This window comes from Oncorhynchus masou, chromosome 29 (assembly GCF_036934945.1).
Source record: "Oncorhynchus masou masou isolate Uvic2021 chromosome 29, UVic_Omas_1.1, whole genome shotgun sequence".
Classification (NCBI taxonomy): domain Eukaryota; kingdom Metazoa; phylum Chordata; class Actinopteri; order Salmoniformes; family Salmonidae; genus Oncorhynchus; species Oncorhynchus masou.
In genome coordinates, this window is record NC_088240.1 from 40180122 (window position 1) to 40205379 (window position 25258).

A 25258-nucleotide genomic window follows, 5' to 3' on the forward strand; every position below is an offset into this window, starting at 1 on the left:
TTTCCATCAAACTGACTTTTTTTTAGGTTAAAAGATGATGTAGTGCACATAAAAAAAATGTTTTACCGTTAAATTCCCATATACCGAACAGTAGCAGTGTGTGGGTAAAATCACTGGGGAAGCCAATCCAGCAAAAAGCCACACTACAACCAATGTGTTGTGATTATTGCATTGTTTGCTCTACAACCTGTCAGCTCATGTGCCTTGTCACCGTGATACTGTATATAGCCCTAAGGCTGAGATAAACAATAAGACAATAAGTAGCAGAATAAATTCAACCACACATTTGTTTCATTTCAAAACTGGAGAGCAACATCTGTCCATTCAAGTACCACAATAGCATATTGCATGTAACAAACAGTTACGTGACCTACAGCATGGTCAAGCAAGGCAATGGTTCCGATATTTTTGGACCACTAAACAACTATTGATTTAGAACCACAGAGAGTTGCCGCAAACCACAAAGAAAACAGGAGCTGCCTCCACTTTTCCAGCACCATTTCAACTTCATCATCTAATCACCGCTGCCATGACAACTACCATGACAACTACTGTAAAAGATAACATAACGATTTAGTCCAATCAGCTTAAGCTAAATATTATCTTGCTGTCCATGCTTCTGATTTGCGTGTGTGTGTGTGTCCGTGGTGTGTGTGCGTGCAAACAGAAAAAACATGTTGACTCACCCTACTTGTAAAGAAACGCCAATGCCATCCTCCTCTTCATGTTGCCTAAACGGTCTATGACTCTCTCATACAGTACACACGTTTTAGTTTTTTGTTGTCCTCGGCTACCTGGCTAGAATACTTGCTTGCTAGCCTAACTTCCTTTCATGGGCAATGATGTGCCAGGCCAGCTAGTTAACATTTGCATACTACATCTAGCTACATGTTAAACTTCCATTCTCTCAGGCCAGGGACACAATGTATATGGTTGGAACAGAATCGTCATTATAATTATTGGCCAGTACAGAGGATTAAGTAAAACCATAAGGCCAAATCCGAATCTCCATCCATGGCATATTTAGGGATGCTTTTAGCTAGCTAGCTAGCCACTGGAGGACAACAACAACTAGATGCAACAATTCAAGTTTTGTTCTGTTATGTTAACAATATTAAAGTGGCATTATTTAAAGTGGCTTCGTTTAAAGGGACTAATGATCTATTTATTAAAAGTGTCCAGTGATTGAGCCTCAATGCAGCATATACATGTGATATGAGTAATGTAAGATATGTAACATTATTAAAGTCACATTATTTAAAGTTGCATTATTTAAAGTGACTAGTGATCCATTTATTAAAGTGTCCAGTGATTGGGTCTCAGTGTAGGCAGCAGCCTCTCTGAGTTAGTAATGGCTATTTAACAGACTGATGGCCTTGAGATAGAAGCTGTTTTTCAATCTCTCGGTCCCAGCTTTGATGCACCTGTACTGACCTTGCCTTCTGGATGATAGCGGTCTGAACAGGCAGTGGCTCGGGTGGTTGTTGTCCTTGATGATCTTTTTGGCCTTCCTGTGACATTGGGTGCTGTAGGTGTCATGGAGGGCAGGTAGTTTGCCCCTGGTGATGCGTTGTGCAGACCGCACCACCCGCTGGAGAGCCTTGTGGTTTTGGGGCTGTGCAGCTGCCATACCAGGCTGTGATACAGCCCAACAGGATGCTCTCAATTGTGCATCTGTAAAAGTTTGTCAGGGTTTTGGGTGACAGGCCAAATTTCTTCAGCCTCCTGAGGTTGAAGAGGTGCTGTTGCGCCTTCTTCACCACACTGTCTGTGTGGGTGAACCATTTCAGTTTGTCTGTGATGTGTACACCCAGGAACTTAAAACTTTCCACCTTCTTCACTACTGTCCCATCGATGTGGATAGGGGGCTGCTTCCTCTGCTGTTTCCTGAAGTCCACTATCATCTCCTTTGTTTTGTTGACATTGAGTGTGAGGTTATTTTCCTGACACCACACTCCGAGGGCCCTCACCTCCTCCCTGTAGGCCGTCTCGTCGTTGTTGGTAATCAAGCCTACCACTGTAGTGGCATCTGCAAACTTGATGATTGAGTTGGAGGCGTGCATGGCCACGCAGTCATGGGTGAACAGGGAGTACAGGAGAGGGCTGAGAACGCACCCTTGTGGGGCCCCAGTGTTGAGGATCAGCGGGGTGGAGATGTTGTTACCTACCCTCACCACCTGGGGCGGCCTGTCAAGAAGTCCATGGACCCAGTTGCACAATGCGGGGTCAAGACCCAGGGTCGAGCTTAATGACGAGTTTGGAGGGTACTATGGTGTGAAATGCTGAGCTGTAGTCGATGAACAGCATTCTTACATAGGTATTCCTATTGTCCAGATGGGTTTGGGCAGTGTGCAGTGTGATTGTGATTGCGTCATCTGTGGACCCATTGGGACGGTAAGCAAATTGGAGTGGGTCTATGGTGTCAGGTAGGGTGGAGGTGATATCGTTCTTGACTAGAATTCGATATGCTGATAAAATTTAGAGAGCCTTGTTTTCAGATTAGCCTTGTTAAATTCCCAGCTACAATAAATGCAGCCTCAGGATATGTGGTTTCCAGTTTACATAGAGTCAAATGAAGTTCTTTCAGGGCCGTCAATGTGTCTGCTTGGGGGGGATATACACGACTGTGATTATGATCAAATAGAATTATCTTGGTAGATAATGCGGTCGGCATTTGATTGTAAGGAATTCTAGGTCAGGTGAACAAAAGGACTTGAGTTCCTGTATGTTGTTATGATCACACCATGTCTCATTAATCATATGGCATACACCCCCGCCCTTCTTCTTACCAGAGAGATGTTTGTTTCTGTCGGCTCGATGCGTGAAGAAGCCAGGTGGCTGTACCGATTCTGATGACGTATCCCGAGTGAGCCATGTTTCCGTGAAACAAAGAACGTTACAATCTCTGATGTCTCTCTGGAAGGCAACACTTGCTCGGATTTTATCCACCTTGTTGTCAAGAGACTGGACATTGGCGAGTAGTATGCTCAGGAGTGGTGCGCGATGTGCCCGTCGATGTGCCTGACCAGAAGACCGCTCCCTCTGCCCCTTCTATGGCGCCGTTGTTTTGGGTCGCCAGATGGGATCCGATTCTTTGTCCTGGGTGGTGGACCAAACTGAGGATCCGCATCGGGAAAGTCGTATTCCTGGTCGTAATTGTTGGTGAGTAGACGTTGCTCTTATATCTAATAGTTCTTCCCGACTGTATGTACCTAAACCTAAGATTTCCTGGGGTAACAATGTAAGAAATAACACATCAAAAAACTAAATACCGCATAGTTTCCTAGGAACGCGAAGCGAGGTGGCCACCTCTGTCTAATGTGTATTCATGTGATATTTGAGTGACTTGAACATTACTACAAAATCAATGGGCTACAAAAACCTAGCTAAAAATGTTAGTTGTTCTGGACATTTCTGACAAGATGTAAATAGCTCCCTAAGTTATGCAATGACTGACATGACAAGAGGAAAACTGATAATGGACTACTGTTATGCATTCTACTATTACAACTTTCAAGAGTAAGTTGAAAGCCGGACTGAGTTCCCTAAAAAAATAAATTATCATATCATCGTGTGATTCTCAAGCTTACTTTGATGTGATGGTTATTGTATCAATATTTTCTCATCAAGGCGTTTCCACCGCCATTTCTCACATAATACATTTTACAGACAGAAAAAGATCCCACCATGTCAAACAAACTAATTGTCTGTTGGCATTTCTAAAATTGTACTGACATTTCATGTTTCCATCAGCCAGGTCGTAACGTTTTTCATATGTCAGGTAATTCATCCGCATGAAATGGTTGGATGGAAACATGGTTAGAGATAATGGTTGCCTATTTCACATAAGGGAACATGCGCAGCTGAGGAACATGCTCCCCGAGAGTATACTTTTTCATATCTTAAGAAAATATACAAAAAGTATATTTAACTTAAATGGCCACAAAATATATTTAAAGTATACTTTAAAAAAAATGCATGTATACATGTTTTGGGCATATTACCCAGCATCATAATCTGCAGCTGATGTTTTGATTTGTAAAATGGCGTTGTCCCTCATTTTTAGCTTGTTCAAATGTTTTGATGTTCATTTTCCAACTGAATAATGTTGTACTTTAAATTTTTTTTAACTGTTAATTTATATCCATAATGTTTCAAAAATGTTCAGAAATTTTACTCGTAAATTGCTTCTCTAGCCACATCTGCTTTGTAAATAGCCTTAACATTGGCTGAGAAGGTATCAATCAAGGTATCCTTTACATGCTAATTACAGTCGCTAATGTGGTTAATGAGTAGACGTCTATTTCAATTATAAAAGTATAGTTGAAACAGATTATAAATACACTTTATCTGTAAAGAAAATTCAGGAATTCAAATCCCATTTTGGTATACTTCTACTTTATGAAAATATACATAAAATATACTTAAGGTGAATTCAAAGTACATTTGTTTTGCTTTTTATACTAAGAATGTACTTAAGTGTCAAAATTTTGATTATTTAAAATGTATTTAATATACTTAAATGCTAACACAATACAAATAAAATGGACATTAAATGGATTTAAAATGGTTGAAATTTAGATTATTTAAATATTATCATTTTTTAGGCTCCTTTTACCCCCAAGCCATAAGAACAGTTGAACAGTTAATCAAATGGCCACCGGACTATATGCATTGACACACCCCACCCCTTTGTTTTTACACTGCTGCTACTCACATTTTATTATCTATGCATAGTCACTTTACCCTTACCTACAAGTACAAATGACCTCGACTAACCTTATCCTCCCGCACATTGACTCGGTACCGGCACCCCCTGTATATAGCCTCATTATTGTTCTTTTAATGTGTTATTGTTTTTTGTTCATTTATTTATTTAATTTAGTTTATATAGTAAATATTTTCTTTACTCTATTTTCTTAAAACTATATTGTTGGTTAAGAGCTAAGCATTTCACGGTAAGGTGAAATGCATATAACTAGTTTAATCAAAAATGTAGGTGAAATGAGAATTCTATTGGTTAGTATAGGCTACTATTCTATAGGCTATACTATACTATATACAGTGCATTTGGAAATTATTCAGACCCCTTGACCTTTTCCACATTTTGTTACGTTACAGCCTTATTCTAAAATGGATTAAATAAACGCATTTCCTCATCAATCTACACATAATACCCCATAATGACAAAGCGAAAACAGGTGTAGAATTTTTGCAAATGTATAAAAAAAAAAAACCTGAAATACCAATTTACATAAGTATTCAGACCCTTTGATATGGAGTCGGGTACCAAACAATGTCTGCAGCATTGAAGGTCCCCAAGAACACAGTGGCCTACATCATTGATTCATAAAAACTACCAAGGCTCTTCCTAAAACTGGCCGCCCCTTGTAAAACTAAGCAAACGGTGCAGAAGGGCCTTGGTCAGAGAGATAAAGAACCTGATGGCCACTGCCAGAGCTCCAGAGTTCCTCTGTGGAGATGGGAGAACTTTCCAGAAGGACATCCATCTCTGCAGCACTCCACCAATTAGGCCTTGATGGTAGGCCCATCCAACCTGAGAGAGCTTCAGAGGATCTGCAGAGAAGAATGGGAGAAACTCCCCAAATTCAGGTGTGCTAAGCTTGTAGCAGCATATCCAAGAATACTGAAGGCTGTAATCGCTGCCATGGTGTTATTACCACACTGTCTGCACTGGACTAGTTAGTGCTGCAATTCAAGTATAGGCCTATATCATCTCACACAGAGTGTTGTTGTCTGTTCACACTGCTATGCTTTATCTTGGCCAGGTCGCAGTTGTAAATGAGAACTTGTTATCAACTAGCCTACCTGGTTAAATAAAGGTGAAATAAAAATAAAAATAAAGTGATATGTATAGCATGATTAGCATTGAAACAGTTGAATGTCCAGACTAACCAGCCATGGTGACCAGTCCACTGTCACTGATGTGGACAATATGATTATGTAACTTATGATTCCTGCAGATGGACTGAGTGTCCTTGGAGTTGGAGCCTGTGACCAGCGGACAAATACCACTCCAGGCTGCCAAGACATCTCCTCTCCTCACTGCACAGGACAAAGAGACCAGATAGAGTGAGACCACACACACACACACACACACAGGCTTAGGCACGCACCCACGCACACACATGGACAAACACACACGCACACGCTCGCATGCACACACACACACACACACACACACACACACACACACACAGACACACACACGTGACAAACACTAACACACCCACCATATGTTTTACTATCCTTGTGGGCACCTAAAATGAACCCTGATTCTAAACCTAAACCTTATTCTAACTCTAAACTTAACCCCTAAGTTTAAAATAGCCTTTGTCCTCATAGGGATGTGGAAAATGTCCCTACGAGGGAGAATTTCTCGTTTTTACTATCCTTGGGGGGACTTTTGGGGATTTCCGGTACCCTTGAGGATAGTAATACAAGCCCACGCACACACACATTATAGTACACATGGCAGGAGAGACACAGCTACGAGAGGGATGGACATCGAGTGAAATCATTGAATGCTGCTACTGCAATCCAGCGGCCTCGCTCTCTCTATTCCACCACATCCCAGCCCCAACTAAAGCCTGAATAACACCTCACTCCTCTACTGCTAGAAAATAAATGAGTTCCAGTTCCTACCCCACAAAATCCACTCTCTCTTTATATCGAGGTGACATATAAAGAATTAAATATTAATATGCTGTTGTGTATCGATTGAAAAAAATTGCTGCCAACATAATGGGCTGGTTGATATTTCTGAATAAAACAATGACAAACTCGTTATCAAAGGGCATTTTTTTAAAACATTTATGACAGCTGAGTAGCTCTGGGGCTGAAGGCCTCACATGGCCTAAAAGGGGAGCAGATGAATACAATGCACATTTGTAGCGCCGGTGCAAAGTGAGATCTATGCATGATAAACAACATCTCTGTCAGGACCCACAGAACTCTGGTCAAAAGTAGTACACGATATAGGGAATATGGTGGTATTTGGGTATTTGGTCTCCATCTCTGGCTGTATTAACCATGGGGGACCTGCTGGTTGCATTCAAGAGTTCACCGGCTCAGGCTGACTGACTGAGTAAGGCGTTTCAGTCCACACCCCAAAATCTTTCAACTCACACTGAAAACATATACATTTACCCTTCCTCAGAAAATATGGCCGTAAACAAAGAAAATATTCTTCCACTCCGAAATGTGGGTTGTCTGAGATGTGAAGGATACAATATGAAAAAGAGTGCCATTTTTTTTTTTTTTTATATGAGAAAATATGAGTTGAACTGTTGGGTCCTTTGTTGGGATGAGTCATTATCAGGGAATGGTGTGGAAACATTCCACCAGGCCAGAAAGTCCAGTCAGTCCGTACTGCAGTAGGAGAACAAAGCAGGCCCAGTGCTTCAGCTACAGCAGCAGGCCAGTGGTGTGCTACTGTTACAGCACTGTTAGTTAGATCTGGTTTCAAAGACTATTTGAAATCTTTATAATACTATAAGTGATTGCTTTAACCTGCTTGGAGAGCCAGACGGGTGGCGTTTGCAGCTCTGTGACTATTCTATTGGTTCTATTGTGACATGAAAGCTCAATCAAGCCCAGCTAAAGTATTTTAAATGTTTTCAAATAGTATTTGAACCCAGGTCTGGTTCCAGTAGGGATCTGGAGCCGTCTGCTGGGTGTCACTCAGAGGTTGGTGTGACTGTGAGAAGCCATGGAGACCCATTCCTATCGGGAAGGACTGAAGGAAGGACTGAGGAGACACTGCCTGTCCACTCTAGGCCACTGTGTCTCCACCGAGGTGACACTACCGCGCAATGTGACAAATCCCCCCTGGAACGATCCACCTCTCCTCTCCTCCTTTTCTCTGCTGCTCGGATGACTGGAGACTCCACGTCTGGAGCCGGAGCACGTCCACAGGCAAGGACGGAGAGATGAGACGGAGGAGAGGAGTCGGCTGCCTCATGGCCTCCCGCTCCATCACTTCACACTTGCTTTTTGTCTTTCTCGGCCTGCAGGGCCTTCTGCTCTGACTGTGACCACAGGACTTGGGGAGACAGGGTCTCGCCCAGACATACGCCACATGTCAGCCCGGCCGGCCGTCCAGAGCTCAGAGCACACTGGCTGCAGCCTGGAGCCTCCTGGGTCGCTGGTCTGAGACGCAGAGCCGCAGAGCCACCATGACACATAGTCCTTCTCCATACGCTCCATACAGACAGAGCTACTGTACCGTACAGGTGCCACCTCTCCACTGTCTCGAGGTCTGAGGTAGAAGTAAAGGAAAGCTGGGAAGCTAATGAGTAGGAAATGTGAAAAAGCTTTTTGGGCTAATCTTATGCCGGATATAGCAAATGATGACAGATAAAAAATAATGGAGAACGCAATGCTTTGGGATTACCGTGCCATTAGATTGGCTGGCCAGGAGAGGATGTGGAGGCAGACTAGAACCAAGATAATCGATCAAATAATCTCAACAACCCCTTGTCCACTGAAAACAATTAGACCACTTCTCAAAAATCAATAGCACCGCATTCTGTTTAGATACCCACCAGTCCTTCATTTAATCAAGTCTCTCTGGGATTTGATAAACCAGTTAGTCGGTAAAACCATCAGAGGCCCCAAATAAAAATCGCAAATCGAAAACAATATAATGTAATGCGATATTGGTTATTTTTCACTGGTTCATTAACAAACCTCCCATGTGGAGGTACAGTTTAGGGGAATATAAAAGAGATCATCTGTTTTGTTCCTAAGTGTTTAGGGAAACAACAGGGCAGCAAGGCATCATACTGTAGCTGAAGGAAACAAAATAACCATGTGGACGAAAATAAATAGGGCTTAATAAAGTTTCTATGAGATATTCTCAAAGTGGTGTTGGTTGATGTCTCCTGTTTCTCGGCTGCAGGCACCATGCATAATTAAAGCAGGGATTTGTATCTGTCTGTACTCTGTGCCCTCCTGATGAATTAATATCTGGTGGAAGTCCTACTCTGTGCTACACTGCCATCACATTAGCCCATTTGTATCAGTCAGTTGCTTGCTCCATCAGCTATTTGTAAAACTAGAGAGGGGAAAAAAATACTGTGAGATTGTCGGACGTGTATTTATTATCATAAATGTCTTATGAATTAGGTATGATTCTAATGTCAGGGCTATAATGCCGTAAGTGTAAATGCAAAGCACACTGGGTGATTCATGGCTTGTGAAGGAAACATGTTTTGACATTGCCAAGCTATAGCTTTAGTGTCATGGCCTTCCCTTCCATAATGCCATACAAGATTCACTTGATGATGCATAGAATGTGATTGTTTCACTCATCGATTTTTTTTTTTTAAATGATCCAAACGTTTGATATCACTGGAGATACAGGCTAATGGAGTTATTTAAGTGATTATTCCCGAGAAGCTGGTGTTTGGAGGATATATTGGCACGGGTGTTGTTAGGCCCGAGACGAAGTCGAGGTCCGGCAAACTGCGCCCATATATCCTCCAAACACCGGCTTCGAGGGCATTATCACTTTTATACAAAGGGTTACGAACATATTCAAATAATGATTGACATATTTTCATTCAAAAAATGTTGTTTTGATGAATTTATTCATACTATTTCATCCTTTCACAAGATATAGTCATGACACAAAACAGGGGTTGCTGCCCAAGCCGGCTGGTCGCTCGTTCGATCGGTTCGGTTGCCAAAGACGCGATCTAGTCATTCAGTCTTTTTGTTCTGTATCTATTGACGCGACCCAGTCGTTTGTTCTAAATGATCCATTGCCATACTGGCTGGCAATGTTCTTATCCCTAGCTTGCTAGCTAGCCATCTACGGCTAACTTACAGTCACGTCAAACAGTGCAGACAGAATAACAACGAAGTAGCTGCATTTGCTTTTGTTTAAGCTGTTTTCTAGTGACATTTATTTGGATACATCCATAACAATGAGCTAATGAGGCACGATTTCACCTGGCTTAGAAAATGTACAAACAACACAGCTAACACAATCAATTCAAACTGAAGCTGGAAAGACTGCAAACTACCTGCACTTCATCTTGTTTGAACTTTTTCAATTTACATTTATTTTTTTGACATAACATTTGATTTGTATATATCCATACAAATTATGCCAGCTGATTCATGATTTCGACTAGTTGAGAAATGCTGCCTGTCTGTCTGTTTCTTCCCAACACATTCATTACTATGGGACAGCTGGAGATCGAATTTGAATATTGAAACAATATTGCAAATGTCGGAGAGACAGCAAGGTTTATTCAAATCTCCGCTGATGAAAACGAAATCTTAGTCTAAAAGAAATGTGAGATAATATCTAGATGCTTTTTATAGTGAAGATGAAGTTTATAAATTGACTGGCTGGGCTGATGAGACAGTGGATTGCACAGTCAGATGTGGAATAGACACCGGCTGGCATGCGATTATAACCAATCAGCATTCAGGATTAGACCCACCCGTTGTATAATATATAGATAACCAACACATGTGGCATTATTAAACATTTGTAAAAAAAAAAATCTGTTATAAATATGATCTTAATAATTGTATCGGTAGAGATATTATATTTTTACACTGTGAATCCCTCATAAGCAGGTGCGTGTAGGGTTGCACAATCCTATGTTTTCCAGAAGTCTGGAAGATTCCTGGAATCAGGAAGAAATAAGCAGGACACCTAGAATCCTCCAACCAGGATATCTTTTGGGTGGAAAGTGACTGTAATTTTTCAATCCTAGGCCTATGTCATAGTCACCTTCAACATCGGGGCTGAGGTAGTGTCTGTGGTTCCGCTGATGGTTATCTTCTCCCAGGGTAGGAAGAAGATGACGCGTCCGTCGCTGGTGGCTGGGTCCAGGAGACCCATGTTGTCTGGACTGAAGGTAGGGGGCAGGGGTGTGGTGAAGGGGGGATTGGTGGAGGCAGAGGGGAGGAAGCAAACAAGAAGACTACATTAACCTTTGGTCTGCTGGGGGGCGTGAGAGGGCCAACTGGGGGACACCCTATAATCAGGCTCCTGTCAACTCTCTTTCCAGGAGATTAATTCTGCTGGTTTCAATCCCAGCTACGCCGCTGCTCCCGTCTAGTTCCAGCCACACCATAGCCCACATATTGTCCTGTTTAAAACACATGCACACGGTACTGACTCAATTTAATACAGGAAACAGTGGAGGGGTAGAGGTGGCAAGAGGGGGGGGGTAGCTTTGTTCCACAGTGAACACAAAGAACATGCGTCATCAAGAAAACCAACACTGAGTAAGAAGGAATCCAATCACGAAGTCAATTCGCAACAGCATCACAGGAAAGTCTGGATGAGTAGGCCAAAAGCTCTCTTCAAAAATCGGAATTCATCTGGAGATAAACGGCATACAATGCCATCTGTTTGCTTGATTTCACTCTTCGAAAATGGGCTCGTCGACCTAACAGGAAGTGTGAAGATACACAAAAGGACCTGATGCTCCTGAACAAAGCCCCTCAGCAGTAAGTTCCTGTTCTGAACCATCCATGCAAGAGCTTCTTTAACCTTAAAGAGTACCTATGTTTTGTCCTGGCTGTCCCTGTCTCCGTGGCTCAGCCGAAGGTGCTAATGAATTGATCAGGCAGGCACTAATGATGCAGTGACGCAGGGGGGGATGTGACAGAGACGGAAGGGGGCGTCGTTTGTTACCTGTAATAGCCCGGGATGACGATGTGCACCCCAGCACTGGGCTGATAGATGTTGGGGTTCTTCTGATCATCCATTTTCCGCAGTGCGTCGGTAAAAGGTCCCGTGGCATTGATAACACATTTGGCTCTGACATCAAATTCCTGCCCTATGAAAGAAAACAGCATCAATCATCAGGAGCCATTCATCTGTACCCAGTGACAACCGGGATTATTCATTTATCAGCCGACACCCCTTCCGTAATAGAGTGGCTCGCGTGTGTCCATGGGAGACTTCAGAGGATTGTAATTAATAGGAAACAGACACACCTAATTTCCCTCTCGCCTCTTTGTGTCAAAGTGCAGCCCAAGAGGCAGTGTGTGAGGGAGTGCTTTTAATGTGCACAGGGAAATGTAGGTGTCCCAAATGGCATCCTTTCCACTATTAAGATAAGTACTTTTGGTCAGAAGTAGTGCACTATATATGGCTAAGGTTACCATTTGGGATGCAGGCAATGTTTGTTAATATGCTGCCTGATGTTGACGAGCCTTTATAATGGGGCACATATCAAAGGTAGCATGATGAAACTAAATGATCTGTTTTGACAACGGCTTGAATGATGGACCATCCTCCTAATTTGACTTGTGTCCAAATGAAAGCAGAGACATTTACCTCTGACATAAAAATTACATTTTGTTAGAATTTAAAGCAAAATACTGATTCAATGTGTTCCTAGTAGCACTTTCCTTGGGAGGTCTCTCTCTCTCATAAACGAAAGTGAAATGTTTCTTCCTCTTCTTCAGAAGGAAAGAAAGAAAAGCACCACTTCCATCTTTCAAAACATGAGGGGGCAGTCATGTATTGAGATCCTCAAATCTTGGTTACTCATGAAACCCATCTGTTCCCCTTACAGCTTTATTCCTCCAAAGCCATTCCTATGCATGACATTTAAAAGGTAAGTAAGGCCATTTGGAGAACGCTCATTCCGTATTACATTGCTAGCAGATCTGAAAGAGCCCTTTACACCATAAAACCCTTATAAAATATTAAAGCCCCACATTAGATGTGCTATGACTATGTGCAAAATAGCCCTGATTAACAGGGCTCCCTAACAGGCAGGCTCTGAGCGTCAGCGCCTCGTGGTGAGTGCTAGGGAGCAGGGAGGAAGAAGCAGTGGCTTTGTAGCTGTAGTTTTACCTGTGATCACGTCCTTGCAACACACTCCACAGACCCTCTCTGTGCCCATCTGAGGATCTGCCCTCTTCAGTAGGTGCACCACTTCAGTGTAATTGGCTATGGCAGCCCTATACCTGGCAGCAGTGAGGGCGATGGCAAGATTCATTCGAGCATCGTCGTGTTGTCCTGCAGCAGGGGGACAGGAACAGGGGAGCGGATGTGAGTCACCCCCAGCCTGTGACTGGTGGTATGGAAGTGTGTCGGAACCGATATGTCACATCTGTCCCTGTCACTTTGTATCAGTGGGATGGCTGCTCTGGCCACACAAGGAGGACACTTAAAGCCACAGTGGGCCTTTGGCCTGTGTGTGCAGTGGGGTCCGCCTGCCCTGACCTCCCCAACCCCCGTTCCCCTGCACTGGGCTAGGGGGCTCCACAAGAAGAGGTGCAGCGGGCTGAGCTCATTGAGCTGGGCTCAAAGTGTTAAACCCACCAAGTTGAGGGCTAGGAGTTTACTAACCTGTTCTTTGAAAGCCCATGCCTATTTTTATACACACGCACTGCATGAGACCGCAAGTGTGCCGTCACTGCCTGCAAGCATGACACTCATTTTGTTACAGGAAACATAATCACTATAATATGTGTGCTTCATACACGTTGCTCCCGATTTAATAGGCACCTCAGTTAGAAAACGCAGGAGACTAGGTCAAGTGAGGATAGACTCAACTTAAAAATCAATCACTAATACTGCTCCCTTTCAAAATGGGTGAAAAACAGGGGGAGGTGGATAATAGTAGTGATAATTGCAAAAGAATCATTCGCAATGTCCCTGGTAGCCATGCTCTCCAATACATCAGCATCAGGAGCGGGATTCTGACAGGGACGGATTCTATTTGTAAAGCAGAAGATCCCTCCTCAGATTCCTTTTAATGAAGAGAGGAATCTGGTATGAAGATGTATGGATGATTCCCTCTCTGGCTTGAGAATATACCCAGATCTATGTTCAAGAGTCAGCAGGTCATACATTCTGTCATTTAAATGAAAGGGTCTAAAAGGTGACAAATGAACAAAGCCCGGTTTCATTAGGAAGGGCTTCTTATGTACGTCTTTGAAGACTTATCGCTGGGAAATCTGTTGGTTTATAGTAGAGAAGAGGATAGAGATGATGAATCACTTTTAATGTTGGTGTCTTGGACGACTTTCTTTCTGTTTGTTTTTACCAGGTCGGGGTTCAAGTCCTCATTGTTGGCCTTGAGGAGGAGAGAAGGTTGCTACTTTGCAGGAATGAGCAGGTTCTTTTGTGCCCTGATTTATTTGCGGTTTGAACGACCAGAGGCTAGGTAACTGGTAGGCTCTGCTGGTTAATGCTACCGCATGCTCCGAGCCATTCCACCACTAAGAAAAAGAAATAAACTGGAAACAAAAAAGTAAAACACAAGAAAACATCAGATTTAAAGGCCACATTTTAGAATGAATTATATACAAGAGTATGCACCCAGCCATGATGTATTAGAAAGACCATAGTATTCCCTTCCAAATCTCTGTGGGCTGAATATGACCATTGGAGTGTATGGTTGGCTAATATGCACTGTGCTGTGGATGTACACAGCAAATCAGATACTTAGGGGCTAGAGTCAGTGTGTCTCATCCCGGATGATTGTTGAGCCCCCTGCTGACCTCTAACCTCATGATTCACAGTTCGCAACGATGTGCCTGTCTCTGCTGCCTGTCACAAATTAGCAGCGCCCAGATTAGAGCTACACCCATCACAATGTTAAAATAATCTGATTACAGACCACATTCATCACAATGTTCAATGTGATTTCATTCCAGTTGAAATCAGCTGGTGTAACAAGGGATTATTACCATGGCACACTAATGACAATGGGATCATAATCTGATAATCATGACGATGCTAATAATGATAACATGTAACACAAATAATCTGAGGATTAAAGCACAAGCCATCAATAGTGAGCATAGGGCTCCGAGCGTCATGTCTCCCAGTTGAGTGGAGGCCCAGCCCCATCCCTTAAAGCCCCTACCTCCTCCTCCACTGTAATCTGCGCCTCCTGGAGGTAGAACACTCATTGGAGTGAGAGGAACTCCACGGCTGGACAAAATGCTGCAAAATGACAGGGACAATAATGACAATGAATTTCATGTCTCCCAGTCATGAGAGAGAGATGCTTGGCTGGGCTGACTTGTCCAATTAAATTGTTGCAGGTACAGCGGGGGACACAGTTATTATCCCAGACGCTTCTGTGAATTACTCCTCTGGCTAAAGGGGAGGAGGGCAATGAAGGGAGGAGAGATAAATGCACACAAAGAGACTGTATTTCCTTAAAAAATGCATGTGAAAATGATGAAGTGTAATAATTGTTATATATCACCTTATCACAGCTATACTGTAATTCTGCGTAGGATACAATACTATTCACTGCCATCAAATTTGAAATAGATCCATTTCAATTGGAATATTTTGATCTGTAGCTCATCATGTGTGTGTGTGTGTGTTGTTTCACAATATATTTAGTCATTTCTGACCAAACCATATACATTTGTCACGACTCCATAATCTAAGGCATGTCTACATGTTGAAACTATGTGAATATGATGGCTTGAGGAATCCTGAGGAGATGAACTGAAGCAATCAAAGACCAAACCCCAAGAAGGAAGGTCAGCTTTGAAAATGTCATTCCCATAATAGTCCCAAATTGAATAATGGAATTTAAAACAAATGACAGCTTGAGGGAAAAAGTGTATCAACTAACACATACAATACAACATAATATTTCAATCCAAGTCTGTGTGGCTTTTAATTTTCTGTCTTCTCCCAAAACAATCTGAAATTTAGAAAACGTATTGTTTTTTAAAAAGATATAAAATCATATTAGCTATTTTTCCATTGAAAAAAAAACAAATATAAATAGCTTGAGCATAAAGCCCCCTCTCCCACTTACTTCTGCTAAATGAGTAAGGCTGACAGATCACTGCTCAGATCGCAGACACATTCCCTTAGAAATATGTTGCCTTTTTGCAGTACATGGGAATCCACATATCCTCAAATGTTAAATGAAGTCTGACAGATAGCCTGGAGAAACCAAGTTGGGAGTTTGAGGCTATGGAGGAGACCTTGAGTAAACAGGACATGCTATGTACACCCTGGCTAACAATCAACATATGCTTTGTTTTTCTGATGCCAACACGAGGCACGTTTAGCCTGGAGAAAGATTTGTCCTGGGACTGGTTGGAACTAACAAGGGAATGCCTACTGGCTATTTTCTGCTTTAAGCCATGTTATTTCTCATTTGTTTACGCTCACATAGCCAGGCCAGCAATTACATTGCTGTGCATGAAAAGGGTTATTTCTACAAGGGAAGCCGAAAAGGCCAAATATTAAGGAGGGAAGAGAATAATAAAGATAAAATAACATAATGTGTTCTATATGGGACTATATCATATATGTTAGCGAGACAGAGATATCTTTTTTTTATGGATTCTTAGTGAAAATAAAAGGGGATCTTAAAAGGTGCAGGGCCATTTTTGCACATAGGACTGATTGGACCACTGAGTTGAAATGGTTTGCAGCTTACCATCAGAGTAGACAATGGCTCCCAGCAGTTTGTCCCTCTTCAACATAGGAAAGAGCTCCAGAATCCTTGGTCTTGCTGAGGATGTAGCTGCTCTTCAAGCACTGGGATCCAGCCACCAGGTCGTACATCTTGATCTCTGCCCAGTGGTAGGGAAGCTGCCACCACCTTTCACATACAGTGGAAAAGGTACAATAAAAGGGGAAATAAACCATTTTAACCTCTTATTCACTATCTCCAGCACCATACACTCTTCGAAAAAAGGGTTCCAAAAGGGTTCTTTGGCTGTCTCCATAGGAGAACCCTTTTTGTTCCAGGTAGAACCCTTTTGGGTTCCATGTAGAACCCTCTGTGGAAAGGGTTCTACACTGAACCCAAAAGGGTTCTTAAAATTCTACACATTTCTCATGGGGCAAAGAGAACTGCAGTTTTATAGGTTTTCTAATGTTATCATACACATTTTGCCATGAGACTGAGAGAAAATGTTGCTGTGTTACAGCACATTTCCTGTAATTATACACATTTTGCCATGAATCTGAGAGAACATTAAGCATTTTTAAAGCGAATTACATTTTAAATATGGGTGTGCTGACTGATAAAGGCACTGGGTTATTGCTAAATGAACAAAATAAGTAGGCATTGGCATGGTACATATAGCCATAGAAACACAGTGACATGCCTCAATGCGGTCATATTCATGGCTTTTTGGGGGTGTGGCTTTCAGTTAGTTATTTTGGCCACCCATCCCATGAGAGTGAATGTCATTACAGTTCATCTGAATGTCATTCCAGTGCACTGCTTGCTATGAATTCTATCTCATGGTGTTTTGCATGTTTTTGCTCAATCTGATTGGGTGCCTTCCCGGCTGGTACTACATATGTGAAACAGGCGCATTTATACTTTCTGTAATCAAAAAGATAATTAGAAAAGGTCATAAGAAAGTGCCTCTTGATGATGTCATCAAATCCAGATGATTTACTATGAATCTATTAGGTATCATTCTGTACATGTCAAATAAACAACTAATAACACATTATGAGCTTTATGGATTACAATGGAATTCAGAAGGTAGGTTGGTGTAAAATGGGCACTCCGGTGTGTGATGGATATAGGATTTGTGTTGGCATGATGACTTACGCAATGCATGGCAGAGCACTGGAAGCCAATAGAGATTTCCCACACCCTTCAGTAATGAGGCACACCTGTACACTCCTTTAAATACCAGAGACGGATCTTAAATGTCATGTGCAATTAACGCTCATGATACCAGGCAGCACCAATCAAATCAAGCCCCTAAGTTCACACAAGGCTCAGAGAGCCGGGGTGAGATGGTAAGATGGTGATCAGGAAGGGTGGACCATCAGCCCTTTTACCCTCACCCACGATGGACCTCTCTTAAAGTTTATTGTCATTCAGCTGAACTTGTCTCCATCTTCAAAACCCCATGTCTTTACAGAGGGAAAGGTTTACTGCTTCATGTGGTTTTTCGGTGGTGTACGTAGTGAGAAACTGTCTAAGATGCTGAGATGGGAGGGTGTCCTTACGATATCCAGAAGGTTGGAACGCTAATGTAGTGCTTCCTTCACCATAATATACTGGAGGAGAAAAGAAGATACAAAAATATTTCCAGGGAATAAAATCATAGTACAAAGCTCAATCATATCCACATAGCCCTTCCTGAAGACTGGTTCAAAAATGTTTCTCTCAATCCTAATACAATAGTACTGTGGTAACCTTAGAAAAAATACTGAAATACACTGCCTCCTATCAGAGTAGCTTATATAACCATGTGAATCAATAACCATTTAATACATTTATGCTAGTGGAGTCCTGTGAAATAACGTAAGGTCAATGTTTTTCTTGAGAAAAAAAAAAATATATATATATATATATATATATATTTTGAAAAATTCTCAAGATATATATATATATATATATATAAAAATGGGTAATGTCTTGTTAGGTCAGGGATTTACATAGTATAATGGTGATTAATTGTTTATTAGTTTATTAGTAGAAACATGTAAAAGTTATTGTTGTCACGGATGACCAAAGTTGCCAGCACAAAACAAATACGGAATGGCATTGCCTTCATTCTTTTGCTTTCCGTTTCCTCCCTGGCATGTAGAGTAGGTGAGAAGCCTGTACTTTGCTACACTGCTGCTGACTTTGCAGTTACGTTTCCTGCAATCACACTAATTGGCCCCTTCTCCAGCTCACCTCCAAGACCCCAGCATGTTCATACAGATAGGAAAATAAGACTTCCAGAGAAAACACAGGCCTAAAATAATGAGATTCTTCAAGTGCTCTGAAATGTAACAGAAAACTGTGACATTTGAGTTTGAACCTGGGTGTCTCTTCTTAACAATACATAGACAAAAGAACACCTAAATGCTTTATTCCTCCCATTACTCTGATATAATTTTGCTGTATTAGCCTAATTCCCGTCTTGATAATGACAGGGGGGCACTAGTTACTCCTTCCTCTCTTTCCACGTTGTAGGAATTCTTTGAAATAACTTTGGAAAAAAAAATCACAGGCAGTAACTCAAAGAGAGCATGTCAAGACTCCTTCTGAATGAAAAATGATCCCGGAGGGTAAATAAAGCAATATGACCAGACGGACCAGGAATTCACCGGATAAGTGTCAGCTGCAGAGAAAAAATGAAGCATTTACCTGTTCGTAATCTAATTTCACGATGGCTTTCTGTAGATATCGGACTCCTCCGTGAATGAGCTTGGTGCTCCGGCTGCTGGTCCCAGATGAGAAATCGTCTCGCTCCACCAGGGCAGTTTTAAGATCTGACAGAGGGAAGGGAACCAAGGCAACAGATCAACAGCAAGCTGATATGTGGCTACTTATTGTCCCAAATGCTTAGAATACATCACATATTATTTTCATATGAATGTCCTTCTGTTGTAATAATTCATGATTGGAGACATTTTGTGCAGGCACACGTATTCCATTGGGGAAAAAACGGCAAGCATTTTCATAATTCTTCACTGTGTGAACCATAAAAACGAGTAAAAAAGGTTTTGATAATAATTCAAGGACCCAACAAGTAAAGAAGAATTTTTTTTTTAAATGTAAAAAAGAATCTATGCACTTTACTTTGTCGTGTTTTTGTCAACATATCGTTATCTAAAATGAAAGTAGGTCTATATTGCAGGAGAAATTGTCTGGCTTCCATAAAATGATTTAACATTGAAACCGCTCGTCACTCCCACCATTAGAGGCTTGTGTTCTGTCCCTGACGGATAAACACTGTAAATCCCAATTTTGAAAAGAAGAAAGGGAAAGTAAAAGTGGATTAGGAAAGGGGGATGAGGCGGGGGGGGGGGTTCCACCCCCACCCCCCCCCCTATTTCACCATTAGACAGTCAAAATGGATAAAGGAGAAAAACAGCTTAAAGAAACCTCTAACCAACAGCATAGATAATTGATTTAGGATGTAATGGTAACTGCAAGAGGAACCCTCATCAGGGAGAACAAAAGAGACACCTTTACATTTTTGGTGAGTGGACTTTGCCCCCTGGTCTTTTCCAGGGAAACGTCCTCCAAGTCCTGTTAGATATTCTGCAGTTCCATCCTCTGGAGCTGGCCACTGAAGCGCCTTACAGTCTGAGCTCCAGGGAGACGGCTTGGAGGCAGCTTCAGCACAATGACTAGGAGGTTATGCAACATCAGGATGGAGAATATCCCCCCACCCGATGCTGTGAGGGGGGACTGGAACAAAAGTGTGCCGCCACTCAAAATCCCTGCAAAATGTGGTTACAAACTGCATCTGTTGTGCTCGCTGAATAAATCGGATTCGTCAGAATTAAGAGAGAGAAAATGTGAGAGTAATCAAAATAGGTTTTCCTTAATAGTGTGTGATATCCACAATGAAGTGTTCATAGTTTATGTACTAGTAGAGAAATCAGACTATTTCACTATCAAATCACGAGCCCAGAATATTGGCTGTTGATGATACCCTGAAAGATTATGTACACAGTGCATTTGGAAAGTATTCAGACCTCTTGACTTTTTCAACATTTTGTTACATTACAGCCTTATTCTGAAATGTATTAAATCATTTTCCACTCATCACACAATACCGCATAATGACAAAGCAAAAACAAGTTTATATACATATATTTTTTTTGCAAATGTATATAAAAATAACAAAAGTACTGCGTTTACATAAGTATTCTGATCCTTTACTCAGCAGTTTGTTGAAGTACGTTTGGCAGCGATTACAGTCTCGAGTCTTCTTGCGTATGACGTTACAAGCTTGGCACACCTGTTTTTCCCATTCTTCTCTGCAGATCCTCTCAAGCTCTGTCAGGTCGGATAGGGAGCATCGCTTCACAGCTATTTCCAGAGATGTTCGATCTGGTTCAATACCGGGCTCTGGCTTGACCACTCAAGGACAGTCAGAGAGTTGTCCCGAAGCAACTCTTGCGTTGTCTTGGCTGTGTGCATAGGGGCGTTGTCCTGTTGGAAGGGGATCCTTCACCTCAGTCTGAGGTCCTGAGAGCTCTGGAGCAGGTTTTCATCAAGGATCTCTCTGTACTTTGCTCTGTTCCTCTTTACCTCTGTCCTGACTAGTTTCTCAGTCCCTGCTGCCAAAAAATATCTCCACAGCATGATGCAGCCACCACCTAGCTTCACCGTAGGGATGGTGCCAGGTTTCCTCCAGATGTGACACTTGGCTTTCAGGCCAAAGAGTTCAATCTTGGTATCATCAGACCAGAGAATCTAGTTTCTTGTGGTCTGAGAGTCCTTTAGGTGCCTTTTGGCAAACTCCAAGTGGGCTGTAATCTGCCTTACTGAGGAGTGACTTCCACCTGACAGAGATGGTTGTCCTTCTGGAAGCTTCTCCCATCTCCACAGAGGAACTCTGGAGCTCTATTCCCAGATCTGTGCCTCGACACAATCCTGTCTCGGAGCACTACGGACAATCCCTCTGAACTCATGGTTTGGTTTTTGCTCAGACATGCACTGTCAACTGTGGGACCTTATATAGACAGGTGTGTGCCTTTCCACATCATGTCCAATCAATTGAATTTACCACAGGTGGACTCCAATCAAGGATGATCAATGGAAACAGGATGCACCTGAGCTCAATTTCGAGTCTCATAGCAAAGAGTCTGAAAACTTATGTAAATAAGGTATTTCTGTTTCTTATTTTGTATATATTTGCAAACATTTCTAAAAACCTGTTTTCACTTTGTCATTATGGGGTATTGTGTTTAGATTGATGAGGAAATGTGTTTATTTAATCCATTTTAGAATAAGGCTGTAACGTAACAAAAGGTGGAACAAGTCAAGGGGTCTGAATACTTTCCGAACGCACCGTACATAGTATAGTATAGCCTATAGAATAGTAGCCTTCCTAATACTGAGCTTGCACCACCCCCTTTTGCCCTCAGAACAGCCTCAATTCGTCGGGCATGGACTCTACAAGGCGTCAAAAGCGTTCCACAGGGATGCTGGCCCATGTTGACTCCAATGCTTCCCACAGTTGTGCCGAGTTGGCTGGTAGTGGATCTCTACTCCAAATAGCTTGTCCCATCTCATCCCCACAGATGCTCAATTGGATTGAGATCTAGTGACGGGGCAGGCCACTGTAGATAGCTAAATTCACTGTCCGTGGAAGCATTCCTGGACAATCCTAGCCTTGTGGCATGGAGCATTATCCGGCTGAAATAAATCTATTTGTAGATGGATACACTGCTGTGATGAAGGGATGCTCCTGATCGTCAATGATGTTCAGATATTCAAATGTTGCCTCACTTTTATTAACAAGCAGCCTAATGTGTGCCATTAAAACACACCCCACACAATCACACCACCCACCAGCCTGCAATATTGACACATGGCATGATGGACGCGTGTTCTCATGTGGTTTCCTCCATACCCAAGTCCTCCCATCAGCGTAAAACAACAGGAACCGGGATACATCAGACCAGGCAATGTTTTCCCAATTCTCCACTGTCCAGTGTTTTCGTTCCTTTAGCCCACTGCAATCACAGTTTCATGTTTTTTTTGCTGAAAGAAGTGGATCTCTGTAAGGTCGTCGTCTGCCATATCCCATTCGTGTCAAGGTATGACGGGTTGTGCATTCTTTTATGGGTCTTTGGGCGCCAACGTTGTACTGGACTGTCAGTTGACTAACTGTAGCCCGTCTGTTGCTCTGCACTATTTGTGTCAGCCTCCTTTGTCTTTTCATCAATGACCCGTTTTTCGACCACTGGCCTGCCGTTGGCTGGATGTACTTTTGGGTGGTGGACCATTTTTGATAAACACAGGAAACTGTTGAGCGTGAAAAATCTGGCAGCATTGCAATTATTGACACAAACTGGTGCACCTGGCACCTACTACCATACCCCATTCAAAGGCAATTAAATATTTTGTCTTGCCCGTTCACCTGTCTGAATGGCACACATTCAAAATTCATGTGTCAATTGTCTCAAAGCTTAAAAGTCCTTCTTTAACCTGTCTCCTCCCCTTCATCTTCACTGATTGAACAGGCCTTAACAGATGACATCAATAAGGGATCATAGCTTTCAGCTGGATTCACCTGGTCAATCTACACGATATATACAAAAGTATGTGGACACCCCTTCAAATGAGTGGATTCGGCTCTTTCAGCCAAACCCGTTGCTGACAGGTGTATAAAATCGAGCACACAGCCATGCAATCTCCATAGACAAATATTGGCAATAGAATGGCCTGACTGAAGAGCTCAGTGACTTTCAACGTGGCACCGTCATAGGATGCCAACTTTCCAACAAGTCAGTTCGTCAAATTTCTGCCCTGCTTGAGCTGCCCCAGTCAACTGTAAGTGCTGTTATTGTGAAGTGGAAACGTCTAGGAGCAACAACGTCTTACAGAACGGGACCGCCGAGTGCTGAAGCGCGTAAAAATCCTGTGTCCTCGGTTGTAACACTCCAAACTTCCTCTGGAAGCAATGTCAGCACATGAACTGTTCGTTGGAGCTTCATGCAATGGGTTTCCATGGCCGAACAGCCGCACACAAGCCTATGATCACCATGCACAATGCCAAGACTCGGCTGGAGGGGTGTAAAACTCACCGCCATTGGACTCTGGAGCGTTCTCTGGAGTGATGAATCACGCTTCACTATCTGGCAGTCCAATGGATGAATCTGGGTTTGGTGGATGCCAGGCTAATGCTACCTGCCTCAATGCATAGTGTCAACTGAGGAGGAATAATGGTCTGGGGCTGTTTTTCATGGTTTGGGCTAGGCTCCTTAGTTCCAGTGAAGGGAAATCTCAATGTGACAGCATACAATGACATTCTACACAATTATGTACTTCCAACTTTGTGGCAACAGTTTGGGGAAGGCCCTTTCCTGTTTCAGCGTGACAATGGCCCCGTGCACAAAGTGAGGTCCATACAGAAATGGTTTGTTGAGATCGGTGTGGAAGAACTTGACTGACCTGCACAGAGTCCTGACCTCAACCCCATCAAACACCTTTGGGATGAATTGCACTCCCCGACTACAAGCCAGGCCCAATCGCCAAACATCAGTGCACAACCTCATTAATGCTCTTGTGGCTGAATGGAAGCAAGTCCCCGCAGCAATGTTCCAACATCTAGTGAAAAGCCTTCCCAGTAGAGTGGAGGCTGTTATAGCAGCATAGGGGGGACCAACTCTATATTAATGCCCATGATTTGGAAAGAGATGTTCAACTAGCAGGTATCCACATACTTTTGGCCATGTAGTGTATGTCATGGAAAGAGCAGATGTTCCTAATGTTTTGTACACTCAGTGTAAATGCCGGCCTTGCTTCAAGCCATCAGTTGGCCTATCCTGTGTGCTGCAAATAAATGATCCACATGCAAAAGAAACACAAGGAATGGACAGATAAAGCATTAGGAACAACTGGTAGACTGCAAGTGACAAAGACTGCAAAAGGCAGCTTATTCCGTGTCACAGCGTCTAAGACACAATCTGAGCATGTGGCTCCTCCCCCCATAATGAGCACATCAAACTCCTGGGCGTTTGTGCAAGGCCGTTAGCTGGGCTTGCCTGGATGGGAGCTCGTCTTGGAGGGCCACGTTCGGCAGTTCAACGAGAGTCGGGCCTAGACCATCAGCACAAACAAACCAGTCATCCATTTCATTGTCATATGACTCCAGGGGACAGTGCATGTGAATAAATGTACTTCATTAGTATGTATATGTCTTCACATTCTTTATGATGGATTTTGTAAAAAATAAACCATGTATTATCTGTGGGAAAAAATGGCAGCCACCACGAAGGAATAAAAAAAAATAAAAAAAACATGCTAATTCATAATAAACCCTATACCCCACCCCATTTCCAAATATTGTCTTTTGAGATTAATGACAAAACCTGCATGCCACATGCACATGTGTTAAGATAACTTTGTAGAGTACAAAAAAATATATTGCAGAGAAACTAATAAAGAAAAGCTAATACAGAAGCCTAAATACACTAAAAGTATTGATAGTATGGTACAGTAGCATTAAGTACGGCCAGATTATCTACAACAGAACAAACAGACAAAACACTGCAGGAGAGGTCACTCAAAGGTCACTCAAAGGTCATCAGTAAGGAGATGTGAAGAACTAGCCTAATTTCTTAGCAGCATGCATAATGAGTGACATTTTATATAAACTGCTTAGAAGTTGCTTACCCATTAATAGTTTGGGATGATGACAATGAGCAAAATGGCATTATAACAAAGAAAGAATAAGCAAAGTCTTTGTAAGGATAGGATTAACATTGTCAAACCATCTTCTGATATCTCATAATTTCTAAACATAAACTGTATAGGTCTATTACATCAAGCCA

The 25258-nt window shown here is 42.4% G+C and overlaps 1 pseudogene; it reads right to left on the reverse strand.

The window, feature by feature from the left end:
• Window positions 1-7998: 7998 nt before the first annotated feature.
• On the reverse strand, window positions 7999-24558 carry LOC135519604 (glycerol-3-phosphate dehydrogenase, mitochondrial-like; annotated as a pseudogene).
• Between the last annotated feature and the right edge of the window lie 700 nt (window positions 24559-25258).